This window comes from Lycorma delicatula, chromosome 7 (assembly GCF_047948215.1).
Source record: "Lycorma delicatula isolate Av1 chromosome 7, ASM4794821v1, whole genome shotgun sequence".
Lineage (NCBI taxonomy): Eukaryota > Metazoa > Arthropoda > Insecta > Hemiptera > Fulgoridae > Lycorma > Lycorma delicatula.
The window spans coordinates 115,014,614-115,035,072 of NC_134461.1; the positions used below are offsets into that span (position 1 = coordinate 115,014,614).

General features: G+C 34.1%; 1 pseudogene; it reads left to right on the forward strand.

Annotated features, from left to right (window-relative positions):
• LOC142327717 (charged multivesicular body protein 3-like) overlaps positions 1-20,459 on the forward strand; it is a 94,667-nt pseudogene that overhangs the window by 13,867 nt on the left and 60,341 nt on the right.

The window sequence follows — 20,459 nt, forward strand, 5'->3', positions numbered from 1 at the left end:
GTTATAAAGTAAAAGTTGGAAACTGCAAATCGAAAAGCATTTAGATTTTAAAAGGGTAATTTATGATTTATTTAATTTACGAGAAAAATTATATCGATATATTTATAGTTTGTATGCAATAAAAATATAAATTTATGTATTTAGTTTGTTCTTTAGAAAAATTATTTAAATTAATATAAAATTCAATAAAGTAGTAGAACTTTTTTTTTTGAAAACTTAATATAATTTTAGAATGTCTGCATTCATTTTTGCTAAATGATATTAAATTTTATTTATATACTAGCAGACCCGGAAAAGCTTCGCTATGTTAGATTTGAGTATATATATATATATATATATATATATATATATATATATATATATTTATATAGAGAGACAGAGAGAGAGTGAGCGAGAGAGAGGGAGAGAGAGAGATAGAGATAGATAGATAGAGAGAGAGAGAGAGAGAGAGAATATATATATATATAGAATAAAAAAGTCTATTTGTATATTTCTTTGTTTGTTTCGTAAATATCTCGACACCAGCCCCAGCTAGCGGGTATAATTTTTACAAAAATATTTCTTTTCACGTAACTAATATTCATATTCTGAATACGAACCAAATCGGTCCGTAAATATAATTTTTCTAATATCTCAACCCCAACGCCAGCTAATGGTTCCATTTTTTGCAGAGATAATTCTTTCCATGCAAGTAACACGTATTCTGAATACGAGGCAAATCGGACCGTAAATACAATTTTTCAAAATATCTCGACACCAGCACCACCTAGGAGGTCCAAACAAATTCAGAAACCTTAGCGAGCGTGCGTCCAATCTTTCTCCAAAGTTTCATCGCTATCCGATGAACGGGATAGGAAGGCATAAGAGACATACAGACAGACAAACATTCATTTTTATGTATATAGATTTAATTGGCGTACAAGGAAGTCATGTCGTGTACACATCGATTCTTTTTCAGATTTGATTTAGTTAATTTCGAAAATAGTATGAATTTTAAGGCGGAAAAGATTTCGGAAACTATAATTGCAAAAAGAAGTATTTGTACGAGATATGAATTTTTTTCTTTATTAACGCGTGTAGAACAACACATCCTGTAAATTCTTCTCCATTCTTAATAATACACTTTGTTCAAAGCTGATCACAGGGCTACATTAAAATTCACTTTTAATAAATCTATAAAAACGATTGACAATATTATTTACGTTATTTTCTGGTTATCTACTTTATTAATAATCTACATTAAAAACTACCATATGTTTTTACATTTTATTACTCTCCAGTAGTTTACATTTAATTTTTTTTTTAATTATGATGATTTCTGTAGAATAAATTTGGTTATTTGTTATATACAAAGAGTTTTACAAAAAAAAAAAAAAAAAAAAACGGAATGTGTTCTAAAATTTAAAAAAAACAAAAAAAACATAAATATGAATCTTGAAGTGCTGCGTTTTCGAGTAATAATTTATGAATTATTTCAGCCTGATTTTTTTTTCTGAGGATAAAATAAAATCTATATTGAAAACTTTGTAATTTAAATGGAGATATTTGATTGTTCCTTTGATATTTAACTGGAAAAATTGAATAAAAAATGTCCAGAAGAGAATGGAATGCTTAATCATTTTTTTAAATATTAAAAAATTTACCTTTGTTTGTAGAGTACAAACACTACTTTTAATCTAGAAGGTTCTAAGTTCGAATCGCTTTTAGGTTTTCATATATTTTAACATGCTAAAACAATTTTTTTTATCCGGTTTAAAAAAAATAATTATTAAAAATAAATCCATTAAAATAAAAAAAAAAATAGATTGTAATAAAATCTTTACGGGAAGGAAACGAAGCTATATAAATATATTACTAGGATGAAAAATTATGATGCAAGTGTTATCGCACATAAAAAAATATAACAAGACGGTCAGGAACCGCTTTGCTAGCCGTTCCCGTGTTACTAGAGAGCCTCCTAAAATTTTTAAATTTACCATCTGTTAAAAACAATAATTACAATTACTGTTTTTAAGATGTTTTTTTTCTAAACGGCAATTGCAATTATTATTTTTAAACATGGCGTATCTTAGGTTAAGCTGAGAGCGGGTGATACTCGGTCCGGTCACAGTCTTTCAATAGATTTCAATGCCTCGGCACAAAATGAAGGAAAGCCAAAAACTGTGAGGCTACATTAAAGACTTCACAATTTATCATTAAAGCTAAATCATCTAGATGAAAACCCTTTTTTTTAATTTATTTTATCGCTACGTTGCTTAGATAGGGAGATATGCAGAGTTAAAAACAAAAGTGGCCTTTTACCTTTAAAATGGAACATTTCCGTTTAGCAAAATAGGAAAAAAGAAATTAAATGTAAAATTTTAAGATTTAAACTATTTTATTGCAGTTCACTTTCTTTTTCCTGTTTAGCCTCCGGTAACTACTTTTCAGATAATACTTCAGAGGATGAATGAGGATGATATGTATGAGTGTGTACATGAAGTGTATTTAGTCTTTTACAGTCTCAGTTCGACCGTTCCTGAGATGTGTTAATTGAAACCCGACCACCAAAGAACACCGGTATCTACGATCCGGTATCCAAATCCGTGTAAAAATAACTTACTTTAGTAGGATTTGAACGCTAGAACTCTCGATTTCCAAATCAGCTGATTTGGGAAGACGCGTTCACCGCTAGACCAACCCGGTGGGTTATTGCAGTCGCTGAAAAACTTTATTTCCCCTATGGGCTCGATCAAACACGGAGAAATACTTAAAAATTTTTTAAAATGTTTTTTCTCGCCGATCTTTTTTTTAATTTGATGATTTTTGAAATCTGAAGTATACGGCCAAGAAGTAGATTATTCAAGCTTTAATTTTTTATTTATTCGCCTTTTTAGACCTGTCGGTTGCAAAATTAAAGAAGTTTGATCAGAATCATTTTTTATCGTGACACATAGGTGTCCTTTTAATTTTTACTCCTTGTACGAAGTAAAGGAAGTATAACGATCAGAAAAAAATTTGGTTTTCATATTTCAACGGAAATATTCATTTTGACTAGTTTCGGCGTGACGTCTGTACGTACGTATGTATCTCGAATAACTCAAAAACGATTTTGGATTTAAGACGATTTTGGTTGTAACGTCTAGTTGTCTACCTCCTCTTTTGATTGCAACCGACTGGACCAAAAGCGTTCAAAAAAACGCAAGATCAACAAAATTTTGATTTTCGACTTTTTCATAACTGCAGTAAAAAGCCCTCATCGATAGCTTTTCAATGATATATGATAAGTGGTACTTATTTTCATCGGTTCCAGAGTTATAGAAAAATTAAATTTTAATTAATGAAATAATTAAATTCGGTACGAATCCGACTTCGTCTCCTTTTTTTTTAATCTTTTTTTAAAAATTGATTTGTTAATAATTATTAACATCTGATTGTAAAAAAAAATTACGATAAATAATAATTCAGTAATAACAATAAAAAAAAAAATGAAAACCTTTCAAAAGTTATTAATGAAATAAAATTTTACGTACTTTTCATTTAAAAAACTGTGTATATGTAATTTAATAGGCGAACAAGGAAGTCATGTAGTGTCCGCATCAGATTTTTTATGATTAATTCACCATATAAGATAGAAACTTCTGCGTGGGAATATAAAACGGAAATTTTGTAGACTATCTGGCCGGGATTCAAACCCGGGACCTCCGAATAAATGGTTGAGACGCACTATTACTCCGACATGTGACCGGAGGAGTGGTATAATTTAAATTTTATATAGATCCGCACTTCTGTATTCCCTCTAATATCCCTCAATTTAATATATGAAACCGATTTTAATACTTTTAATATCTTTTTTTTTGTCTTTAGTCATTTGACTGGTTCGATGCAGCTCTCCAAGATTCTCTATTTATTGCCAGTCGTAACAATTTTTTTTACATATTCCAAACGTCGCCTGCCTGCACAATTTTTCCCATCTACCTTTCCCTCCAATTTTAAAACGACTATTCCAGCAAGCCTTAATGTGGCCTATAAGTCTGTCTCTTCTTTTAACTATATTTTCAAAGTATGTCGGTTTCTTTTTCTTTAATCTTCCTTCTACTATTAATCTGAGGCCTAAAATCGCTTCCCTTGTCCCTATACTTTTCCTGAAACCAAATTGATCTTCTCCTAACACTTCTTCCATTCTCTTCTGAATTCTTCTGTACAGAATTCTAGTTAAGATTTTTGACGCGCGGCTAGTTAAGCTAATTGTTCTGTGTTCTTCACATTTATCTGCTCCTCCTTTCTCTGATATCGTGACTACAACACTCTTTTTGAAGTCTGACATAACTTACCCTTTTTCAAATCAGCTGATTTGGAAGTCGAGAGTTACAGCGTTCAAATCCTAGTAAATCCAGTTATTTTAAAGACCGATATCTGGCAAATTGTGGACGTTCTCCGGGAAATGTCAACACGTACCAATATATCGTTGAAAAATCGAAAATATTTATTTATTCCGACCTAAGCCGGTATAGGTCAACAAAAACAGTAAGCTCCGGTGGGATCAAAACGAAACTAAAAATTAAAAAAAAAAAAAAATTGTAGGTAAATAAATAGATTACGAGAAACCCTCATAAAAAATCTAATGTGAACACATGACTTTCTTGTACGCCTATTAAATTACTTATACACATTTTAAATTATACGTAAAATTTTATTTCCCAAATAACTTCTGATTTTTTCCCATATTTTTTTTATTGTTATTATTTATCGTAATATGTGTTTACAATCAGAGACTAATAATTATTAACAAATAAAGTTCATTTTTTAAATTTTTTTATCAAATTTTCAATTGCGTTCATTTAAACTCTCTCTCTCTCTCTCTCTACCAATCTCTCTCTCTCTCTCTCTCTCTCTCTCTCTATATATATATATATATATATATACATACACACACATAAGCATTGCCGGGTCTGCTAGTATCAAACAAGTATGAACAGTGGTCACGTACAAGTGGCCACTGTTGAAATCATTACATATAATAGCGTCTGTTTTTTGTTTTGACTACTGTCACTTTTAACTTAAATTTCTTTTTTGTTTAGCACAAGCGGCAGTGTAATTATAAAAAGAGTTTTACTCTACAGTACATATATCTTATATACATAACTCTTGTACGAACAAATAAAAAAAAAAAACATGTTACTAATAGATCTGTTATAATTTTCTTTTTCTGTCGTAGAGTATGCTCAGAGCAGAGAATGAAATAGCACGTACCTCACTCGATCGCGTTGCAAGTAAGTTTTTGATTTATATTTTGCATTGATTTTATGTTTATTATGATAATACTAACAAAAAAACGAAACAAAATACAACACACTAGACTAGACTGTTTAAAAATTGCCTTCTAACTGTTGAAAATGTTTTGCAGATTAATTCGACAAAGAGTAAACGGTAACGGCCAGCAATGTCTGTAATCCCGTCTGCCATCATGTTCTTCTGTAGGGTGCCGAAAAAGCATCGGTTGACAAACGCTGAAACCTGTCGTGCACTCGCTTAAACCCTACGAATGTTGTACGATTAGTTTTTTCTGGTAGAAGGAAGAACAGAGATCTGCCAGTGACTTTCTTTGTCGTAAATGTCGACGTTAGTGTACAACTGAATTGTCACGATGCTTACACAAATAAATAACATTATTTACGTGTAAAATTTAAATAGAAGGAAATAAACTCGTAAAATAAGAACGGTACATCCCAAAATTGACACGTAAAAATCAAAATATTATAGTTAAATAATGAATATACATTATAATTAATTATTTTCTTGCACTTGGGGTAACGTGACAGGTCCTTTCAGTTGTGCAAGAATTTATTTAAATTATTCAAACGTTTCGTATTTTATCCATAATTTTTTTTTCTTTTAAAAGTATACGCAAATTTCATATTTTTTATTTCGGTTTATATTTTTGACAATTCATTTCGATGACAATTTATGAGAAATAGTCGTGTGTCTTTCAAATATTACTCGCTACGATCTTAAAAATTACAGACGACATCGATCAAAAATTTTTTGAACGTTTAGGATGTCGAGAAACAACTTGGAACGGTAACCGCATTCGTATGATTTTTGGTCAGGTAATCTTCAGAGACGAATTTGAATTTTCTTCAGATCCAAACATCCTGAATTACCACTCACAGTCGATTGAAAACTCATTTATTTGATTTCATAAATCGGACAAATGTTTTAGGGAAAAAATGTGTAATTTTGTAGTAAATGCCATCGTGATTGCATAAGGGGGAAAGCAAGATCTTTTGAACATATTCATTAAACATGTAATTATAAAAATCCTTTTTTTTGTTAACATTTTATTTTTAACTACTTTCCTATTAGTAATTGGAGAAAATAGATTTTTAGACCGATCGATGTACTGGAACGCATTGCAAAAAAAAAAATTGATCGGTAAATTTTCATAATGAATTTGTGATAAAAATTTCTGTCATTGAGTTAAGAGAGAAATATTCACATTTTTTTGTTAATTTTATAAAGGTATTCGTTTAAGCTAACGATGAACTGTAATCTTGTACTTCAAGTTGTGCTTTAAAAGTTGGTCTGATATTAAAGAATGACAAATGCACAGAGTCGTACAGTTTCATGGATAAGATAAATTGACAGGTAAGGTTATCTAACTAATTTGAAATATAAAAAAAATTGTACAGTTTCAAAACTGATTATATCGGTATCTAATATTTTGTATTGTTGTTTTAGTCATATTTATACTGAGAATTTTTACTTTCTTATACTAAGTAAAGAAAGTATTGTGATCGCAAAAAATTTCGGTTTTCACATTTTAAAAAGTAGTTGAATTAAGTAAGTCATAACAGACTGAAACAAAAAAATGCGCTCTAGTTAATTTTCAAGGGCAAAAAGTACGTTATATAAGATATACGTGCATGCTGCGGTTAGACATGGAGAGGGAAGGCAAGACGATTTGCTGCGTGTTGAAGGTTTAACTTTTAACTGTTTTACAGTTGCAATTCTGCTACGGTATAGAATAGGACTTTTTATTACACAGTTTTAAAAGTTTAACACACACACAGACACACACTCTTTAAGAAAAATTAACTATAAAAATTTGTATATTTTGTGAATGCATTTTTAAATATTATTAAGAATTCAAGATTAAGTTGTACGGAAGATAGTGATTAAATTTTTTAACCTAGAAAAACAAAACCAAGTTGTTTTTATTAAGACTTATTGAACGGCAATTTAATGAGTGAAATTCAAAAATTTATTAAACCTCATGATTAATAAATCAAAATTTTTACACGTTCTTACTTTTACTGTGCTAGTAAATAATTGTTATAATTATGCCCAAGCTGAATTCTACGATATTTTTAATTAGCTGACAACTAATAATAAACTAATACATTATTACTTATCGATCTTGTTTTTGTTTGATATTAAACATTTTTAGCTGACTTTAATCTTAATTCGAGGAATAATTTGTTGTAAACGCATCATAATTAAAAATGTATATACATTTTTCAATCTCTTAATAAGATTTAGAAACAATTTTATTCTGTTTATTTATTAATTATCATAAATATTTTTTGAACAAACAGTGGCAAAAAGTGTGTGTTTCAAGCTATATAATTTTTTTTATTATTATTTAATTTCTTATATGTAAAATTATAAATAATTTCTTTTAAAGTTTTTATGATGTCATCTACCGATTTCAATTTCACTTTCGTCGTTAACGTTTTGGTGTATGTACGTGGGTTTTATAATGATGAACTTTTTTTATAGAATATTCTAGAAAAATAACTTTGAACACAATTTAGGACGTTATTTAAAGTAAGTAATAACTTTATTACTCTTATATATCTTTATTATTATTATTATATATATATATATATATATATATATATATATATATATATATATATATGAAACATAGATTTGGTAATTTTTTTTTTTAAGCTAATAATACTTAATTAAAGAGGAGTTATTAAATTTTAGTTAGAGTTGAAAATGTAATCGGATAATTTTAGAAAGCTTATTATCAGGATTCTTAAACTGTTATATTTTGTAAGAGTTATTGATATGTAGGATGATTTTTATATTTTATTAAGGTCTATTCTAACATTTAATTTTATTTAATAATAATTTTCAGACATACATTTTATTTAGTATAAAATAATGCATTTTACATTAGCTTGATTAACCAATATGGCGGCGTTATTTTTATAAAATTAAATTTTATATAGGAACTGCAATGAGCTTTGAGAACTAAAAAACAAAATACTTTATTCTTTTAAATGACCCTATGAGAATTGTTTTGATTTTAAGTTTTGTAACAATACATATATAGGGGGTACTGAATAGCAAATTTGAGTATTTTAAATTGACAAGAAAAAATTTGTCTAGGCATGTTTAGCCTACTTTTTAAAAGCTGTTCTAATGAAGCACAGAATGCAGTTGTTTTTCTCTACTATACTATTTTATAGGAACTAAAATTGAATTTTCATATAAATGTAAATGAAAATATTAATAATTATACAAAAATATTTTCTGGCACAAAAATATATTGAAAAATACTTCAATTTGATTATACTTGAAAATTACAAATACTTGAACGTTTGAATCTGTTTATTTTTATGGCTGCTGAAATAAAATATACTTTAGGAAACGATTGCATTCATAACTTTTATATGAATTTAGTTTAAAATTTACATCGCATAGTATTTTATCAGAATTATTCTGAAAATTTACAATTAATTTCTTTATCGTAAGAAGAATGGTACTTAAATGAAAAAAAAGACCAATGGAAAGTTGCCAGGTAAAGTTGCCATAATTTCAGTTATAAATGATTTTATTACTTAATACTTTTACATACATTTTTGTCTAATCTTTGGTTTTCATTCTGTATAAATGACCATAAAACTAAAATCTTCTTTCTCAGATTAAGAACCTTAAATTTTACTGTACATTTGTAAATTTCTATATTACTTTTCAATTTATAAATTTCATTTACATATTTTTGTCCCTGAGTTTTCTTAAGATTTTTATTTCTACTTTTGCTATTTTTTGTTCTAAAAAAAAATGCATACATTCTGCTCCATACAGTGCTTCTGGTAGAACTGCAGTTTTTTAGTGCCTCAATTTGGAGTTATATAAAAGGGAATTTTTATGATTAACTTTCTTTATGAGATGATAGGGAGTTTCGATTTTTTGTACTGTATTCCTCATCCCACACATTTTTCAATTATATTTGATGTTATGATTTCTCCGAAATATTTACATTTTGTACTCTACTTACTTTGTTGATGTCAGAAATTTTAAGGAATTTAGTTCTTTTTTCTTTTTCTTTGGAAAGTCAATTAGTTTTTTTTTCATAAGAAATTTGAAGACCAATTTGCTTGCAAATTCGCTTAGTAATCGAATTCTGATTTAGCCTGAGTGGTTCTGAAAGTTACTTACTTTGAGTTTGAGTTCTGTTTTCTTTGTCGTTGGAAAATCAGTTAGTTTTTCACAGTGCAGGGTTATTATGTAGGGTTTTATTAAACGAGTTACAAATGTCTTGCGGTTAGATATCGTACGAAGTTTATTACTAACATTTTTTGGTTTATATTTTGACACAGTGAAAAGAAAAATTAAATAGTATTTAATTTTTCTTTTAACTTTTTTGAAGAAGTAGGAAGTACGGTATGCTCTGGCAAATTACAGGATTTATTCTTTCAAATCTTGCAGTTCAAGCAGCTAGTACATCCTATTTATTCTCTGACATATTGCAGAGTATATTATTTATATTTTTACAAAAAAAGTTAGAAATGTAATAAGCTCACTTAGGTTTAGTACAGAGTATATTATTTATATGAATTTTATTAAGCAAGACCCGTTGGTATTAATATATAAATTATTTATATAACAGTTACCACTTACCGACAATCTTTAATAGTAATGTTCCAGCGTTTTCAGATTATTAATCTATCCTCATGAACAATGATGTGTTATGCTTTATAATTATTTACTTTACATGTCATTAATTATACTAAATTAAATTTTATAAAAATGTAATTATAACAATCGATCGTTAAAAGGTAAAATAAAGTCAACATTATGCATCATGTCAGTAGGAAGGTCTCAATTGTTATGTTTATTAGTATGAAGCAGTATTACCGACCTGAGAATTAAAATTATTGTTTAATATATGTTTGAATAATATTAATCAAACCAATATTCAAAGTTTTATAAAATTCAATTCAGTATAATTAATGATATGTGACGTAAATAAAGTATAACACATCATTGTTCCTGAGGATGGATTAATAATCTGAAAGCGCTGGAACATTACTATTAACGATTGTCGGTAAGTGGTAACTGTTATATAAATAATTTATATATTATTTATGATTTAACTGAACGAGAGAAAATGTTATATTGCTCTCACATAGTACAGGGTGTACTAACTACTTTTATTGATGAGGCAGCAAATGCGATATACTTTGACACAGTTACGGATGCATTATCAAGCTTCTTGTTGATTTAGCAGCATAGATGTAAGCTATCGTATTGCATGCTGTATTTAATTTTTTGTCGAGCAAGTAGGATTTGGGCAAGGAATTGATTAAGTAGTAATATATTCAGGTTGTATTATTTATTTTTGCTGCAAAATTAGAAAACAAAATCTGCTATGACATAGTTAATGATGTGTTATTCAGATTTTTACTGAGCGCTTAGGGAATATGATATGCTCTGATGTAGTACAGGGTATGTTATTTGTTTTTACTGAACAAGTTAGAAATTAAATATGTCGTGACAGTGGAGAGCACATTGAAGGTGCTCCCAAAACAGCGCCACAGGAGCACCCCATTTATTATTAGTTGATGGTGATGATCAGTCTAGCCTCCAACGAGGTACCTTACAACTCCAACCTCACAGGCGATCTCTACGGGAAGCCCATTATTGTTAAACAAAATTTCTTAAATTTATTTAATATTATTTTATATGATGTAAATTTAATTTTATTATTTTTGTAATATTATTCATTCGACTGAATAAAATCATTTAGTTCAAAATCAACCCACACAGTAATAAAGACTCACAGTTCATTAATTCAATTCATGAAAGTTTGTGCTTCAACCAGCAAAGCTCCACTACTATATATATATAAATAGTAGTTTGTATTTCCTTTATATAAAGAAATAGCAATCAGGTTACATAAAGAAATAGATATAATTATCTAAAGATAAGATGAATCATATATATATGTAGGGGGATCTATTACAACAAAGGTGGGGATAAAATATTGTTATCTAGGATTGGTAGACAATTTAATTTTTTATTATGTAAGAGAATTTTGTATGAATGTGTATTTGTCACCAGAGGAAGATTAAAGAATTACAAGTAAAAAATAGTGAATTTAATTGATAGGTATGTATAGTTGATTGGTTAACCCGTGAGATTAATAAAGATAATATTATTAAGTAAAATATGTATTGATATTATATTTAATTCTACCCAATCAAGAGGCAAATAAGTTACATTTAAGTTTTATAAATATACATATTTATATATATATATATTTTTCTAGATGAAATATATATAAAAACCTCAGTTATTCCAAGAAACAGGGGTAAAAATTTGGTTGTAATTAATTTATTGATGAAGTACAAAGAATAGCTATATCCAGGTCCTTTGCAAAATTTTGCCACTTGAACTCAACAAAATATGAATGGAATAGATAATAAGTCGGGATCTTTCCTTTTAACACAAAATTTTTAATTTTAGTAATTTAATGTTGATGCTAATATGTTTTTTATTTTAATGTAAATTACAGTCTTACATATACCTCTGCTTGCTTTGCTTGCTCCGAGTCTTATCTTTTTGTAATCTGTTTGGAAGTATAAAATCGTGCCCGATTCGCTTTGTTTATTATTTTTTTCTTCAGTCATTTGACTGGTTTGATGCAGCTCTCCAAGATTCCCTATCTAGTGCTAGTCGTTTCATTTCAGTATACCCCCTACATCTTGCATCCCTAACAATTTGTTTTACATATTCCAAACGTGGCCTGCCTACACAATTTTCCCCTTCTACCTGTCCTTCCAATATTAAAGCGACTATTCCAGGATGCCTTAGTATGTGGCCCATAAAAGTCTGTCTCTTCTTTTAGCTATATTTTTCCAAATGCTTGTTTCTTCATCTATTTGCCGCAATACGTCTTCATTTGTCACTTTATCCAACCATCTGATTTTTAACATTCTCCTATAGCACCGCATTTCAAAAGCTTCTAATCTTTTCTTCTCAGATACTACGATTGTCCAAGTTTCACTTCCATATAAAGCGACACTCCAAACATAGACTTTCAAAAAATTTTCCTCACATTTAAATTAATTCTTGATGTAAACAAATTATATTTCTTACTGAAGGCTCGTTTAGCTTGTGCTATTCGGCATTTTTTATCGCTCCTGCTTCATCCATCTTTAGTAATTCTACTTCCCAAATAACAAAATTCTTCTACCTCCATAATCCTTTCTCCTCCTATTTTCACATTCAGGGGTCCATCTTTGTTATTTCTACTACATTTAATTACTTTCGTTTTGTTCTTGTTTATTTTCATGTGATAGTTCTTGCGTAGGACTTCATCTATGCCGTTCATTGTTTCTTCTAAATCCTTTTTACTCTCGGCTAGAATTACTATATCATCAGCAAATCGTAGCATCTTTATCTTTTCACCTTGTACTGTTACTCCGAATATAAATTGTTCTTTTACATCATTAACTGCTAGTTCCATGTAAAGATTAAAAAGTAACGGGGATTAGAAACATCCTTGTCGGACTCCCTTTCTTATTACAGCTTCTTATGTTCTTCAATTATTACTGTTGTTGTTTGGTTCCTGTAAATGTTAGCAATTGTTCTTCTATCTCTGTATTTGAACCCTAATTTTTTTAAAATGCCGAACATTTTATTCCAGTCTACGTTATCGAATGCCTTTTCTAGATCTATAAACGCCAAGTATGTCGGTTTGTTTTACTTTAATCTTCCTTCCACTATTAATCTGAGGCCTAAAATTGCTTCTCTTGTCCATATACTTTTTCTGAAACCAAATTGGTCTTCTCCTAACACTTCCTCCACTCTCCTCTCAATTCTTCTGTATAGAATTCTAGTTAAGATTTTTGATGCGTGACTAGTTAAACTAATTGTTCTGTATTCTTCACATTTATCTGCCTCTGCTTTCTTTGGTATCATAACTTTGATACCAAAGTCTTTTTGAAGTCTTACGGAACTTTCCTTTTTTATAAATATTACACACCAGTTTGTACAATCTATCAATCGCTTCTTCACCTGCACTGCGCAGTAATTCTACAGGTATTTCGTATCAGTAATTATCTACTTATATCCTACATGAAGAAGCCCTAATCTAATGGATTACTAGTAAAATTGATACGCACTGTGTAGAAAAGATGTAGATACATTCTTTCGAGTGGAATCGTTTGCAGTCCTCTTTAGATCATTCTTTTCTAACTTCTACTCTTTTCCTATATTCTTCATTCTTTTCTTCCTGCTAGTGATCTCTAGGTTTTGGCTGAATGCCTGCTAGGTCCAGCTTAAGATTATGGTAATCTTTAGAAATATTATGTCCTTGTATTTGAGTGATTTTCTCCCAAGTGTCTGCATAAAAAGCTAACCTACAGCTGAAGAATGGTAATGAGTACTATCAGACCTCGTATTTCATAATAAAAATATGAGTACAATATTTACGTTACGAATGTATTAATTGCTAGCATAACCAAAACATAGTAAGTTGAAAAAAGGATTTATTATCATCATCACATATAGTACTGTTTTTTTCTTTTGTTGCAGGTAACACAACGTTCATTTAATTATTAAAAAAAAGAAGAACTACAATGGAAGTGTCCTTCCATATATTGTGGTAAAACCTTTATTTTTTTATTATTTTATAAAATTTTTCATCAAAGCAAGTTTTATATGTAATGGTGGAAGGTAGACATTCTTTAGATTTACAAAATTCACAAATAATATTTTTCTGCCCAGCTCTTGGGCCGGTTTTTTAGTTTTAATGTAATAGTTTTTCTGTTTCTATTGTCCTGCTTGTGTAATAAACCAAAGTACTTTGTATAACTGATAGATGCAGCCTTAAGAAAAAATTGCTATTACCCTTAGGTCTCTACATATACGCCCATGAATAACTTTCATCTGTATCAACACAAGTAAAAATTTCATACTGTCATATGTCTTCTTCATTTGTGCTAAAGAGGAAAGGAGAATTGATGTTTTCTTATTTCCAATGTGAAGGAGGATGGTTTTCAAACATTTTCAGAGGGATCTATATGCAGTCTGAATTCTGAAGGATTGTGACGCTGCTATAGTAAATCCAGTGAGGAATTTAAATCATTGGAGAACACTTATCGTGTAAGGAGAACAGGTGCCGAAATTCTTGCTGCTTAGTAAAGGAAAACATATTTGAGTGCCACTGTATCAAAGGTTAAAGCTTTCTAATTTTGAAGTCAGGAACTCTGAGATTACATTTAAAACAAATTAACATGACGAAACAAATCATTAAGGTTCTGGTTCAGTAATTTGTGAGATTCAGTGCTCTCATCTTGGGAATTTGGATCCTGTTCTTTTTCGTTAATTTCTAAGTCACTATGTCTTCATCACCAACATTTTCTTCCAAACTGCATGTTTCTGGTAGAATTGGAAAATTTAACGCCTCTTCATTTGGAATAGGCTCTCATAACTGAAGGAAGAGTGTAATATGAAACAGATTTCTTAAATTTACTTGGAATGCCTTTGCATTATGCAAGAGTAAACAGTGTGTGAGTGGTCCTTAACGATCTTTTCATACCCACAACAAAAGGCGTATATTGTGGCTTCCCACTTATTCAGCTATTTAGTAAAGTTACACAAAAACTATAGCAAATAAGAGGTCCGAGAAGCCCCACGCCCCACCAAAATGCGTTAATTACTCCCGGCCCCTCCAGCGGCAAAATAAATATAACCGCACTCCCGAAGGAGAGTTCCGGTACGGATTTCTTGTCACAAGTGACAATTAAGGATGTCCTACTGGAAATTCTAGCAATATTCCCCGCCTGTGCCAAGCAAATTCTCTGAAGGACGTGGTATTCATTCCATCATAGAGTGTGACATGCTATCTAGGTATGGTTAGGCAAACTCTCAGACTGCTACAGTCGAACGCCAATTCAGTAGTAGGCAAGACGGCAGAACGTTGCCGCCAGGCCGAGTGTCTACTAATAGACGTGATACTGTTGTCCGGGTCGTTACTGTACGCGAACAAACAACTGACTATTCTAAATTACTTTACGTATAGTACGGATAAGCCAGTACGACCCGGACCCTTTCACAGACAGCAGCGCATCTCCAAACAGAGCCGCACGGTTAGACAAATAGTCTCGCACTACGGCCTGCAGGGCACAGGACCGTTGCGGTCCTCCTACCGATAGAGGATAGAACTCCAATACAAAGAAAGAAATGACCCCAACATGCCAAAAGAAAATTGCCAAACACATCCACAGTTGGCGCCTTCCACTTCGGCAAGTGCATTCAAGATGCAATCCTCAGTGAATCCCCCTTCATGAAGCCATACTGGCCTCAACTAAAAAGACATCTAACATCGAAGCATTCCCGGAGCCGTTCCACGGATAGCCTCTCGGGGGGCTTGCCGATGGCCATCTCGAGACTGATGACTGTCGACCTAACTAGAGTCGTTTCCTGGTTTTGGGAGCACCGTCACCAAAGCCATCTTCCTGCAAGTCGGATAGCCGCTCCGACTGGGGCGCCTTGAGAGCTGCCTGCCGGGCGGCTCTCTTGTGACGGGCGGCGGGTGGTGGAGGGTGTCCGGGGCTCGTTGGTCAGTGCCCGGTCCTTTCTCGGTGCCATTCGGGAGGGCACTCGGTCTGTGGTCACAAGATCTGCGGCTTGCTCGCTCGTGATGGGGTCTCGCCCGCTCTGGCCCCGACTACTGCTTCATCTTCCGGAGCGCCTGGAGGCAGATTGTCCGGGTTCTCCTGGTGAGTCGCCACGGATGTTGGCGTGTGGTCACGACCGCCTGGCTCGCGCCGAGGGCTGGACGGTGCGCGCAATTGCATGGGCTTGGCGGCTGCCTTACAGGGGTTGTAATGTCGCATGGAACACAGTGGGCAGGTGGAATTGATGGCTGAAAAATTCAGCTGGGCCATCAAGACTGGCTGCGATAGGGTCCTACGGCGGCCAAGGCTAATGGACGGTCCCATCATCGTAGTCAGTCCGCTGATTAGAGAGTGTCTGTAGCCGTCATGACCTTCGCTTTTGGGAGGCCGTCTGTTGATCGCAGACGGCGGCCCGGAAAAAGATGGTGGTCCTCTGATCTAAGCGTGCTGGGCGCAAGGGTAGATCGTAGGTAGGCCCAAGCGTAGCCCCCTAACGGGGATTATCGTTGATGACGTGCGCGCTGAGGTCCTACGTATCTATCGGCGCGTCCGCAGTGAAGACGTAGCGTGCTGGGTGCAAGGGTAGATCGTAGGTAGGCCCAAGCGTAGCCCCCTAACGGGGATTATCGTTGATGACGTGCGCGCTGAGGTCCTACGTATCTACCGGCGCGTCCGCAGTGAAGACCTACGAGCCATCAAGGAAACCACACTCGTGTTTCGGAGAGATTCCATGCGCGAGTTGCAGCGCAACCCCTGGCAGCTCGCGAAATCATGTTATGGGCCCAAGCCATTGCACGTACAATCCGGTTTTCGCTCGAGTTTGATGGTCGGGACTATACGTTGACGTCTGAGGCGACTTACCGGGCGTTCCTGGATGCTCTGTTTCCGGATGCTCGGAAAGATGGTGTGGTGGTCGGCGTCGGGGAGGGTGGGACGCCGTCCCTGGCGTGCGGGTTGTGGGTCCCGTGATTGTGGACCGTCTGTTTTCGCGAATGGCGCTGGGGGTGGCCGGGTGTTGGCTGGCTTGACCCGGATGTCTTCTGTCGCCTTTTGCTTGTCATGGGGAGCTCTTGGCGGGCGGTTCTCTGGGTGCCTTGGTTTGGGCTTCTTTCCGCTTGTCGGGAAGTGGCTTTGGTGAGGGTGCTTTTGGAGCCGGGAAGGGGTTCTGGTTCGGTCGGCGGTTGTCGGCTTCTTGATGGTTTTCGGCGGGTTGCTTCGGGGGGGCTGGTTGTGGGGCGGCTCTGGGGATGCATCGATGTGAGATGTCTTTTTAGTCGAAGCCAGTATGACTTCATGAAGGTGGATTCACCGAGGATTGCATCTTGAATGCACATGCCGAAGTGGAAGGCGCCGACTGTGGATGTGTTTGGCAATTTTTTTTGACATTGAGGCGTCATTTCCTTCTTTGTATTGGAGTTGTATCCTCTATCGGTAGGAGGACCGCAATGGTACTGTGCCCTGCAGGCCGTAGTTTGAGACTTATTTGTCTAACCGTGCGGCTCTGTTTGGAGATGCGCTGCTCTCTGTGGAAGGTCCTCATCGGGGGAATCCCGCAGGGTTTCATTCTCGGTTCTCTGCTCTGTAGTTTGGTATTGACGGATTTCTTTGGCTGACATTCCCGAAAAGGTTCGCGGCTCGTGCTTTCGCCGATGACTGTCTCCTGTTGGTTCGTGGTGGTTTGCGGCCGCGGCTTGCGGAACGGGAGCGGGCTGCTTTGACGACCGGTTAGGGCTGGATGGGTGTGTAGAATTTTGGGATTTCTGTGCCCAAAACGAAGTTTTTGGCACAGAAATCCCAAAATCTTGTAGACTGTGGTGAACCATCACTTCGGGATAGACGAAACCAGCTTTTATTATCTTATTTTGCTCGTCTCAAAGGACAGCCAAATCACCCGGCTTTTGACTCGTTCTTTAGAAATCCTAATTTAAGAAAGTACGAGGACCATCCACATTGTACTGCATCAGTAGGTGTTCGTACCCGACGTCTACTGCAGCATATAAATGTTGACACACCGTCATTCTTTCCAACGTATCCTTGCTCATATCCACCACGGGGAATAAACCTTATAAATTTTACTTTTGACCTTACGACATACAATAAACAATCAACACTATTTATTGTCTTCCAGCAAATATTTCAGTGTGTTCTCTCCAAGATGAACCCAGACGCGGTGGTATACATTGATGGATGGAAACAAAACGATACAGTTGATTGTGCATTTGTTGTCAATGAAAGAACTTATATGTGTTGGTTCTGTGTTCTGATTTTGTTATCCGAGTAGGGAGTCTTTTACACTCCCTATCGGAATTTCTCAAATTTTATTTGTTTTTTTTTTAAGTTGTAAGATTTTAGTGATATTAGTTGTCAGTAATTCTGTAAATATAATAGTTTTAAGTTTTATTTCACCGTTTTAATTTTTGCTTTTAACTCAGTTTTAATTTTTTATTATATAATTTTATATTAGTTTTAAGTTTTATTTAATTTTACTATTTTAGTTTTTAACCTAGTTCTAAGTTTTATGTTAGCGGTTTTATATTTTTTTATTTTTGTCTTTTTGTTATCCGAGAATGGGCGTTTTGCACCCATCCCGAGATGGGTGCAAACCTTGTTAAATTATATTTACTTTTGTGTTTACCCGTGATATTAGTTTTAAGTTTTACTACCTCCGTTAGATTAGTTTTTAATTTATTTTATTTTTTTCATAAAAAAATTATAACACATAGACGATTTTTGCCCTCAAAAAACAAAAAATAATTAATGCCTCTTTGAGAGGACGAAACAAGTGGTAATCAGAAGGGGCAAGATCAGGACTGTACGTAGGATGAGCCGGTACTTCAAAGTTGAGCATTGTCGTGCAACAACACAAAAACTTTCGACAGCAGTCCTCGGCGTTTGCTTCGAATCGCAGGCTTCAGCTTGACAGTAAGCATCTCACTGTAACGCGCACTGTTTATTGTCGTGCCCCTTTCCTCATAATGTTCCAGTACTGGGGTCTTGTGAGTCTCAAAAAACCGTAAGCATCAGTTTTACTGCGGGCGGTTGGGTCTTGAACTTTTTTTTTGCGGGGCGAATTTGGATGTTTCCATTCCATACTCTGCCGTTTACTCTCCGCCTCGTAACGATGTTTCCGCGTTTCGTCACCGGTGACGATTCTGTCTAAGAAGATATCCCGTTCGTTACCGATCGAAATGTTTTTGGCAGATGTACAATCGCGTTTGTTTATGCGACTGTGCGAGTTATTTTGGGGCCCGTCTTGCACAGACTTCATGAAACCCAAGTCTGCTGTGGACGATTTCGTAGGCAGAACCGTGACTGATTTGCAGACGACGTGTCACTTCATCGATAGTTACTCGTCCGTCTAAGAAAACCGTGTCGAGTGCACGCTCAATGTTTTCCTCATTTGTGGCGGTAAACGGTCGTCCGCTCCTTTGTCGTGCGTACCACTTGTGCGACCGTTTTTGAATTTTTCAATCCGTTCGTAGACACTGCGTTGCGGCAACACACTGTTCCCGTACTGTACCGAAAGTCTTCGATGAATTTCGGCTCCTGATACGCCTTCCGACCACAAAAAACCGGATCGCTGAACGTCGCTCTTCTTTGGTAGAAACAGAAAGCTATGGTTAAGAGCAGGGTAGCGATAATGGAACTAACCTTTTTCTTTCTTTTTCCTGTTTAGCCTCCGGTAACTACCGTTTATATAATTCTTCAGAGGATGAATGAGGCTGATATGTACGTGTTTAAATGAAGTGTAGTCTTGTACATTATCAGTTCGACCGTTCCTGAGATGTGTCGTAAATTGAAACCCAACCGCCAAAGAACACCGGTATCCACGATCTAGTATTCAAATCCGTGTAAAAATAACTGACTTTACTAGGACTTGAACGCTGGAACTCTCGACTTCCAAATCAGCTGCTTGGGAAGACGCGTTCACCACTAGACTGATCTGCTTTTGATCAAAATTTACGCCTTCGACTGAAATTACATAAAATCATATTTCTTTGTTGGCTGTTTTAAACATTTTATACCGTATAAACACGTTTTATAGTGTTTCGAAAGTATTACTTGTTTACTAAAAACTATTTATTATTATTATTATTTCTTTTATCGTTTTTCATAAATTGATTTATTTTTTTATACAGGGTTATCATAAAGAACGGCGCGGTTTTGAACCTGGTTTAAATTAAAACAGAATTACTTACAATTTATGTTTTTTATTTTTCAAATTTGTCGTCTCAAACATTTTTTTACATAATTAATAAATTTCAATATGTGCGCCCTTAGTCGCTCGACAAATGTCCAAATGATACTCGACTTCTCTCAAAACATTAGTTAACATTTCTTCGTTAACGGTTGTCATCGCTTCATTAATCCTGTTTTTTAAGCGGTTTAAGTCGCGAATTTTTTGTGTAAAACATCGCTTTTGATGTCCACAAGAAAAAAATCGCATGGTGTCAGGTCTGGACTCCTTGGAGGCCAAAGTAACGGGTCCTTGCCGACCTATCCATCGATCTCCAAATTTTTCGTCCAAAGCCTCCGTGACCGATGCATTGAAGT